The sequence below is a fragment of the Passer montanus genome, unplaced genomic scaffold (assembly GCF_014805655.1).
Source record: "Passer montanus isolate IOZ18808 unplaced genomic scaffold, ASM1480565v1 scaffold66, whole genome shotgun sequence".
Classification (NCBI taxonomy): domain Eukaryota; kingdom Metazoa; phylum Chordata; class Aves; order Passeriformes; family Passeridae; genus Passer; species Passer montanus.
In genome coordinates this window covers 2144495-2155106 of record NW_024371704.1, presented here as the reverse complement: position 1 = coordinate 2155106, position 10612 = coordinate 2144495, and positions in this window count along the sequence as shown.

Below are 10612 nucleotides of genomic sequence, written 5' to 3'. Positions count from 1 at the left end.
CACACATGGTTTTGATGAGTCAACACTTTCTGACAAAAGCAAAATATGATCAGGAAATCCCTGACCTGATCTAAACCTTACCAGAGTCTTAGTCAGTGTGTAAATTTTCTTCACTGAAGTTATAAATCATCATTTTATTACAGACATTGAAAAATTCTGCTCTCCTGATGCAGAAACAGTGCTTCCATCTCTTCCAATTAATTTTCATCAGTGTTCTCCTAGTAAGTGATGTTTTAAATCTCTTTCACCTGAATTCCTGTGAATATTAGCTTGGTTTCTGTCTCACTCTGCTACATCATCTGCCTCTTACTACACTGATGTTTATTTCCACACGTAAATACTGTGATGTCTTCCCTCTTGTTGCTTGCTGCTGGCTGGTTTTGTTGCATAATTAATTGCAGAGGTATTTATTAAAGGGGTTTTCTTTCAAGAGGGTCCATCCTTTGCTATCCCTGCTACTGTTGCAGTGAAGTGCACTTCCAGAATTAACAGTTAAGTGGGGATGTAAATTAAGCTGTTGGACTAGCAGATAAATTAATTTGTCACATGTGTAATTGCTAGGCAAAGTGGCTACAACTTTAGCTATTTTCATTGGCCTATTATGGTAGCTTTCCATTCCTAAAGTAATAATTATTTTTTTTTCTGTAGAAAGAAGTATGTGCCTTTGAGAGAGGGGGCAGAGCTACTGCATATAAAGTGGGGTGGGATGTTGGGAGGGTTTGAGCCATCCTGTATAGGAGAACTTTGGCAAGCTGGACAATAATTGTTTAAAGGGGATGCAGTGCTGTGCTGGCTGCTTTGCCAGGGAGCAAGGGCAGTGTGCTCCAGGGAGATGCTGAGAGCCAAAAACAGGGTGTAGGGAGTGCCAGGCTGGGGCTCTACCAATGTGCATTCCATGGTGGTGCCCCAGAATGGGCCAGGAACTCCACATGAAATCAGTTTCTGTCTTGTCTCTTCACCAGGGAGCCTTTTCCAGGGACCACGTCTCACCACATGCAAGTGCCAAAGCTCTCTCAGTGTTTACCATGGGGACATAATGCAGCACCAGGGTAGAAAACCTAGCCAATACCTTTAAAAAGTATTGAGAAGCTTTCATTTCTCCTCCCCAAAATAATTCTTTCTTAATGCTTGTTTCCCTTTAAAAGACACTACGTGTGTATTTGATAATTTTCTTTATTGTACAGCATCCAAGAGACTTGCTCATATGGCAGATGACTGGAACTCAAGAGGGAAATGGGAACAGTTTGGTACATGCTTTTGATGTGTTTTTCAGAAGGCTCTGTGTAACCTGAGCTGTCTGTTATTTTGTGGGTACTTGGAGCACTCAATGGTACTTGCTTTGGTACATCAGCTGGATGTTTTGATTAGCTAAAACTTTCATTTGGGGAAAATACAAGATTAGAAATTCAAGTTTTATTAACTGTGCCCACGGCAGAAAGTCATTGGAGTTTCAAGTATGTCTCTAGAGCCTGAGAAGCTATAAATCATTCAAGCTCGTTAGAAAGTTGCCTAAGCTCCATTGTTTACTATCTTAAAATTCTCTACTATGCAGAATTTCATTCTATATATAAAATCCCTACAACTCCTTATTATGAAAAACAGGTGCACATCCCTGTAATTCCTTGCTCCGTTTTCATGGAAGAAACTTTTGAGATATTACATGAAGGATAAATATTGCACATTAAAAAAAAACAAACAACAGAAACACCAAACCAAAAAACCTTGTGGCATCTTTTGACAAAGCTTCTGAGGCTATTCAATCCCCCCAAGATATGGTGGGTAAGTGATGGAAGCCCTATCTGTAGTAAATTAAACCATTCTAAGGTGTCTCTAGTGGGTCACTCAGGGATAATGCCCATTTCTGAAAATACTGACCTCTGTATAAATCTTTACCCTAAAATTTATAAGTGGCACTGACAAAGGAACCCTATCTGGGGCTGAAATTTCTGCCTTTAATTTGGGAAAATCGTATCCTGTAGGCTTTGAACAGGTCATACACAGTTGCAGGTTCAATTCAATTTAAGGAAGGTGTTTGGTTTTTCTGCAATTTTCCAATATTACAATTTTCCCAGAAATATTAGCAGATAAAGATAAAGAAATTTTAGCTATTCCTCTGTGGCACTCTCTGTACTGATTCCAGGCTCTTATTGAAATGCTAATATATCATCCTCAGTGCTGTATTCTTGCAGCCTGTTCCCCGAAGGGGATTCGGATTGCCTTCTCAGTAGCAGATTATTTTCTGATCACATTTCTCATATTAGGAAAGCCTTGAGACAGCAGTGATCATTTTACAATTTAGCTTTATCTAGTCATCTATTAGCAAGTCATATGATATTTCAAGTCATTTTTGCTTTGATGAGGGAAAGAGCTTACCAAGACATTAAGCATGCAGTAGTTTGTGTACAGAGCAAATCAGTCCTCAAAGCATCTAAATAAAATAAAAGCATCTAGAAGAAAATCTAAATAAAATACCACCTCTTTGCCTAAAAAACAGATATTCTTGCAATCAAGGGCATGGGATGATATTTACAGATGCCTTCATGTGTCTACTTTGCTGGACCATTTAATGCTAATCTAGTGTTAGATTACCTTTCTGAAATTGCTAATAAAATCTGTTACATTACCTTGCTCAGGCTGAGGCCCCAGGGCTTCAGAGATGAGATTTCTATCCACTGACAGATCATGCCTGGCTGAAAAGTCAAAGCAGCTACTTTTCTACGTCAGGTGTGCAACACCCTCACATCCTAATCCTGCCAAGGGACACGGTAATGGAGAGATGTGTAGAATGCTTGTTTATTCCACAGAAGGTATTTCAGCTGGGTATGAGAGCATACATAAGGGAAGTATATATTCTTAAACTACGGGCAATTGCAATAAGGCCAATGTGGCTGTAAATATGCTGTTTGGCACCCAGGGAATCTAGATTTTGGGGTCCAAACACAGTACAGGGGTGGTAAAGGCTAAGATCCTGATTTCTTCCCAGCCCTGCTGGTCTCATGAAAACAATCCAGGAAATTCAAGAACACCTAATGCCTCTCAGTGGTGAGGGGCTTGATAAGAGATGTTCAAACTGGCATAAATCCTTTCATGTCCCAGTGTAATTATGGCTATTAAATTTTTGGGGAGGGTACTGCAAGAGTTAGTGAGGAAAACAGGCCTAGAGAACATCTCCTGTATGGCAACATGCTGGAAGACTGAGATTTTTCTAAGAATAACGTGACCCATCAGAGTGTGGTGCTCATGTCATTGCTGAAGTTGCTCTACTGCATTTATTGCCCAAACATCTTCACTTTACAAAAAAAAGACAAACTGGTTTACAACTGTTGATATTCTTGGATGATTCTTTTGGAAAACACTTCACATTCCTTTGTGCAGGGAGCCTTTGGGGGTCTTTAATGTTTTGGATGTATAGTACTGACTAGTGCCCAACAGGAATGCAGTTGGGAAGGAAGCTTGAGTTTGATTTTTCACAGCATTGTGTCTTGTGTAACCCTTGAAATCTGGTGTAGGAGATAAAACATCTCCCAGAGAGAAATTCAGAGACCATGCTGGCTTTACTGGCTTTATTCTTTCTGTACTGCCACCAGAAACAGGAAACCAGCAGGAAATAAAGCCTTCTATTTCTGCTTTCAAAGTAATGAATCCACTTCCTTCTACTTCAGATGGCAGCAGATGAGGCACTCATCCAGGCTCTCCTTACAATCACTGCTAAGGAAGAGGCATTCCTAGAGCATGAATCATGTGAGCTGTTTCACACGCTGGCACGAGGAGGAGGTGGGATGCACAGCTTCCCTCTGCCACCTGCAAAGGGACGCTTCCCATGTCTGCTTCAGAAGTTGGTGTCTCATTTTCACTGACAGAGAACCTAGTCCATATGTTCAGCTGCTTCCCCTGATTGTCTTAGTTTGCCCTCCTAAAGAAAAAGACTTTTTCTGAGTCAAACTCTGTGGGTTTTGGCAGCTGAGCAGTGCAAAAACGCAAAGCCTGGTGCAGAGATGTAATTTGTCCTCCAGCTTAGAACAGGCAATTCCTAGATGAAAACCTCTGTTTCCAGGGCATGCTCCTATTGGAAGAAGTGCTTGTTGATGCCCTTCCACCAGAAGCGGTGGACTCTGCAAGGGGTGAGTTACACTTTTCCAAGGCTTGGTGAGATGTGGATTTTGGCTGCTCATAAAAGAGAACAGCACTTTGCTTTCAGAAAGTGATTACCAACAGAAAAGATGGGGCTTGACTCCTGCCTGTCTGCCCTTATTGCAGAAAGGATTGCCTCTGCAGCTGGCTGTCTTCTGCCACACCTATTCCTTCAGCTGCCTCACCCCTCTCCTGCAACATTTTGCCAGATTTTCAGATTTACACCTAGCTATGAGTCTAATGTGAGAAAAATGAAGGATGACTTAAAGGCCTCAGCTGAAGAGTGAAATAACTCTGCTTATACAGGAGAAAAATATTAAGAGTTGGCTTGAAAAAAACCTGGGAGATGAAATGAAGATAAACTAGAAAACAGCAAGCTGGTGGTAGACTGGATGGTCATTTTTTGTACTTGAAAACTCTTACAAATACCAGTGACCCTTGAAAGATCTCTGATTGATTGGACAACTCTGGCTAAGTGGGGAACACAGCAGTGTATTTTTCATACGGACATGTCCTAGAGACAGTCCTGCTAGTACAGGCTCAGTAGCATCTTTGATAGCTTTTTCCTAACCCTTTTGCATTGCTATGACACATTCTGCAGGCTGCCAAGGGAGGAACAACAAAAATCAAGCCAAGGGAGGTCTAAAAACCTCATTCGATCAAGTACAGTGTCTGCTGTGTGAATTGTCAGGAATGTTTAGATATTGGCATAGACTTCTCTCCTGGAGGCAGGACAGTCAGGCAACTGAATTATCCATAAATTTTCCTGTCATTCATCTGCCAGGAGTATTTTTCAGAAATGCTGCTGTTCCATCCAGGAACTCCCCTTTTGTAATCGAATGATGATTTATTATCCAAACAATGAAGAAAAATATATTACCTTGGAATTTTTGAATGTGTAATGATATGTAAGCCATAATAATGAATCACTCCTTTCCCTCCCTTCCCTTCCTCATGTATATTTTATATATAAATTTCCATTTCTGTACTCCGAAGTTCTCCTTCACAAGGGGGAATTCCAAGTTAAGGTGTTGGAGAGTTTGAGATACTGGAGTTAAAAAACAAACAAACAGAGCCATGTGCCCTTCAGCTCTCCACTCCCACATTTCTTTGTTCTCCCCATGCTGGGTCTCCTTGTGAGAGCCATTTCTGTCGGTGACTGCTGGATTAGGCTCTTTTCTGACTCAGAGATGGAGCAACTGAGACGGGTTTTAAGAACTTTTGTTCTGTTCTCACTCTCATGTGAAGGGTGAGAATGCAGCTGTTATAATTCATGCCATCAAAATTAGAAGCCAACTATTTCTTATTACAATGCAGTATAAGTGTTTCTTGACCTACGAATGCAGCTGTTATAATTCATGCCATCAAAATTAGAAGCCAACTATTTTTATTACAATACAGTATAAGTGTTTCTTGACCTATGAGCTTTTGCCATGCTGTAAATGCCTTAAAGCTAATAATCTATAATTCTCCCTCATGGGTCTTACTGCAATGCATCTTTCATAGTTCTATTTCTCCAAAGTATCCAGTCTTATTTGCAAGGCCATCCTTTGAAGCTTGTTTCTATTTATTACAATACAGTATAAGTGTTTCTTGACCTATGAGCTTTTGCCATGCTGTAAATGCCTTAAAGCTAATAATCTATAATTCTCCCTCATGGGTCTTACTGCAGTGCATCTTTCATAGCTCTATTTCTCCAAAGTATCCAGTCTTATTTGCAAGGCCATCCTTTGACACTTGTTTCTGATTCTACTTCTCTGTCAACAATGTCTGTCCCATTCCATGGCATTTATAAGTCATCATTCCTTATCTCAAAGTTTGCATACAGATGCACACTGAGTGAGCTTTTTGTCAGGCTTTGAGAATTCTCTACAAACCCATTTCTCCCTCTCTTGAATGGAAAAAACTTTTTTGATGGTCTTGTTTGTTGTTTTCTGTGTATAGTGAAGTATTGACATACAAATACATACTATGTAAACCTTCTATCAAGCTTTAAAAATTCTCTACAGATCCATTTCCCACATCTGACTCCTTTGCAGCTGTTTCTGGTTTGGATATCAATGTACTGAAGGTCTGGATGAGGAGATTTGCCCAAGTCTGAGCACAGGCCAAGGTCCTTGACCCTTTTGCTCCCAGTGCATGGTTCAAGGAGGTCCAGTACAGAGTCAGAAGTGCCCCATTCCCTGCAGGTTGTTGTGGTGAGACCAGTTTAGGGGTGACCCTCAGAACAGCAGTGTTGTGTCCTAAAGTCTTTCTCTATTCCATATTCTTAGGTCTGTGTATAGTGAAGTATTGACATACAAATACATACTATGTAAACCTTCTATCAAGCTTTAAAAATTCTCTACAGATCCATTTCCCATATCTGACTCCCTTGCAGCTGTGTTTCTGGTTTGGATATCAATGTACTGAAGGTCTGGATGAGGAGATTTGCCCAAGTCTGAGCACAGGCCAAGGTCCTTGACCCTTTTGCTCCCAGTGCATGGTTCAAGGAGGTCCAGTACAGAGTCAGAAGTGTCCCATTCCCTGCAGGTTGTTGTGGTGAGACCAGTTTAGGGGTGACCCTCAGAACAGCAGTGTTGTGTCCTAAAGTCTTTCTCTATTCCATATTCTTAGGTTTTGCTTGTATTGAATTAACTTCTGTGTGTTTGCTGCTTTCAGGTGTTGAAGGGGCCATTCACTCAAGAGCTGGGTTCGATGGTTCTTGTGGGTCCCCTCCAACTCAGAATATTCTCTATCTGCAAAAAGAAACTTGGCAGTCATGATGCCTGGCTTTGCCTGCAGGGTTATTTCTTTCACTCTAATGCATTTCTCCTTCTGGACCCATTTGGAAGACAAGGTAGTGACACACATGATGCAGAGCCATTACAAAGGAAGAAATTGGTCTCAAATAACTTGAGAAGTGCTCGAGCTTTTTTCAGTGGTATGGTCTTGTTCAGTGCTGTGCTCTATCAGATGGGGTGGCTCAAGAGCACTTTTCATGACAGTCAGCAGTGACATCAGTAAAAGAACACCTGATTTCCCTGCCACATGCTCCCTAAATAAAGCTCTGCTACTGTTTCGCAGGGAATCCTCTAGCTTGTGCTTATTTTCTAGGCTTTTTTGCAGGGATTTATTTACAAGCTTCCCCAGTTGGTTACTGTTATCTTTTTCTTGAAATGTGGCCTGCAGAATGCATTCTTTCAGACTGGAAATGTCAAAAGAGCTTTGTGGCAGCTAGAGACCCAGATCTACTGAAATTCAGAAGCACCTAGTTGTTTAGCACATAGAAATTTCATTGAAAATCCCCTGCTAGACTTTTGCTATGCTTGGTATACTCAGGTCATGTCACAGGAAAAAAAAAGTTGCTCATAAGAGCTGTAGGGAACAATCCCACATAGAAATTTCATTGAAAATCCCCTGCTAGACCTTTTGCTATGCTTGGTATACTCAGATCATGTCATAGGAAAAAAAAAGTTGCCCATAAAAGCTGTAGGGAACAATCCCACAGTTTTAGATACTCTGTTAAATTCCCATAATTCAGGTAGACACTGCAGCAGCTTCATCCCTCTGGGGCTACACCATGTGGTTCTGAAGGGATTAATAAACACACTGTCCTTCAGTGAGGGCTGAAACAAGGTGGTTATGCAGGAGTGCAGTTTTAGATACTCTGTTAAATTCCCATAAGTCAGGACAGACACTGCAGCAGGCTTCATCCCTCTGGGGCTACACTATGTGGTTCTGAAGGGATTAATAAACACACTGTCCTTCAGTGAGGGCTGAAACAAGGTGGTTATGCAGGAGTGACTCAAACACTGAGTAAGACTTCAGCCATAGGAAGGCTTTTCAGGGTCTGGACCTGAACACACAGAGGCACTCATCTCGCTCAAGACTAAGCTTCTCTTTAGCAAAATGAAGATGTTGATGAAAAAACATAGAGCTTTGTCCATTCTTGCAGACATTTGCATTTGAATGCATTTTATTCTTTTCATGCTCAAAAAGTGTTATATTAATATGGTATTTTCCTTGTGTTACTGTATACCTTCCAGACTGCTGGAATTTAACTCCATTGTAACCAAAATAACCCCCAACAAAGGACAAAAAATCCTGTCTATACTAGTGGAGGAATATGGAAGTGTGTCATTTTTCCACCAGCCTGAAAAATTCATTGACTGGCATCACTAAAAATATAGGCATAATTCTTTCTATGTTTCTTTGTTGTTAAGATGCAGCTGAACAATAGGGGATGCAGTGGTTGGTAAGGCCCAGAGAAGAAACTTATTAAAAACAGATAAAACACTTGTCTTAGGGGGGGTTTCATTCTCCAGAGGTGAATCCATATGACAGTGATATCCTTGACTTGAGCTGCAAGGTGTCACCCCTGACATTTGTGCAGGCTGGGACATGTATTGGTCTGGGGGGACATGAGATGGGAGATGACAACACAGCGTCCCCGTAGTGGCTGGTGCCATGAAGGCACACCAGAATATCCTTACTGATGGTGCCATGAGCTCAAGGGCAGGTGGCTGCCTTTGGTTCTGGTGCAGTTCCTTTTGCACTTACACTGTTATGGGCAGAACTTGGTGCACTTGGTCCCCTGGAGCAATGCCTGTGCTCTGATTGCTTTCCATGAGTTAGGTGCTGAGCAGGATGTGAATACGAGAAATTAAACTTGAATTTGAAGCACCACAGAAAAGGCAGAAGGGAATTTTCTGTAGGCGTAATAGACTTTAGACACATGATATCTAAAGCACAGTAATTACAGTTTCATGGTCACAATATGAAATCTACTGAGGTATCTCAGCTGCAGTCCCTCATTAAGTTGCTATTTTATCAGGAGGTTTGTCATGGAAACTCCACGTCAACTTCAGCTCTAAGGATGAAGCCTCTCTTTTGAGGAACAGACTGATTTGTTTAGCTTTGCTATACTTAACTGCAAATTCTTCCTTCCACTTGCTAGTGATTAAATAAAAAAAAGGAAAATAGTCCTTCCTGGGGTTCTGGCTGACTCTGTGTGTTACAGCCCCAGTGATTGGTGGTCTTATTGGACTGGCCTTGCAGAGAATGGAGGAGCTGAGAGAGTCAAGACTAGCCCTGCCTGATAAGACAAGGCCTGGTGACTCTGCTAAGCCAAATGTTTGAATTGCACATGCTAAGCTAACAGACTATGGTATTTACAAGGCTTCACTAAACACTTAAATCTGTTTTGTGGACAAAAGGATTTTAAGTTAATTTATTTTGTTGAGAGAATAATTTAAGCAAGTTAGCATTTTGTTGACAATTATGATGAAATTCATTTTGTCTACATAACTGATTGGACAGTTAGCTGAATGCATTTTCTCCACTGAATCAAGTATGTGCCAGGACTGTCAAACAGAGTCTCCTCCACGATTTCAAGACAGTTTGTCAACAAAATGAACATAAATTCCTTTTGTCTACAAAATGAACTTAGGTGTTAATTGTTTGTCCATAAAGAGCGCAAAGCCAAATGATTCTCTGTTGAACACTGATAAAAATGTAGGAGAGGATGGGGGGGTGTGTGTGTAAAAAACCACACAGAGCTGTGTGTCTTGCTTTGTTGCCAGAGTCCAAGTTCCTGGCAGAGGACAGTGTCTGATCCAAGTTGGGATGAGACATGGCTGGGATATCATGTTCGTGTTGAGAGCATCACAAGGAATTAGCTACTGTAGAAATGCAAAAAGCGGGGGCTGTGTGTGAAAGAAAAAGAAAGCTGTCAGTGTTGTTTCTAGCAGGGATTCAAGCCCTCCCACTGTGAGGGTTGATCACACTTCTGCTTGGTACAGGACAAGCACAAGCACGTGAGGGATGCAGGGGTTTTCTGGCCCTGAGAATTGTGTCACAAGTAGTCATGGCAGAGGAGGAGCAGAGGGAGGATGTGCTGTGATGCAGGTTATGATAGCTGGAAGCTGAGGCTTTACAAAGCAAATGCATTTCTTTCAAACCCAATGGGGAAACACCTCTTGTGGGTCAGGAATTCACCTGGGTTTTCTTGATGATGATCTCCTTCTGGACAGATGCTTATTAAAGTGGTACAACATGAGCTCTCTGCCTGTACAAAATGGATGTTTCACTTAATCCTTGATTTTGACCACAATTGGACTCGCCCAAAGCCCACTGATAGCTTCATTGTCTATTGTATTTTTTTTTCTTTTTTTTCTTTTTTTTTTTTTTGTAAATACACCATGATTGTAAGTATTATGGGCTTAGTTTAGAAGAGAGCATCTGGGGTATCAAGTCTGATCATAATAGAAAAAATGCTGTGAGTTTCATTCTGAAAATATTGCACTTTTGGAGCAGTTTCTGCTTAACATTAAATATCTGGAAATGAAAAAGAAAAAAAAATATTCTCATTTAATTTGTCATAAAGTTGCACAAAATATTTTTTTCCTTTTCTCTCTCTTCTTTTGTACTTCTAAAAGCATTAAAGTCAATCAGGGGTAGGACAAATATGAAATAAAGCAATGAAGAAATATGATAGTGT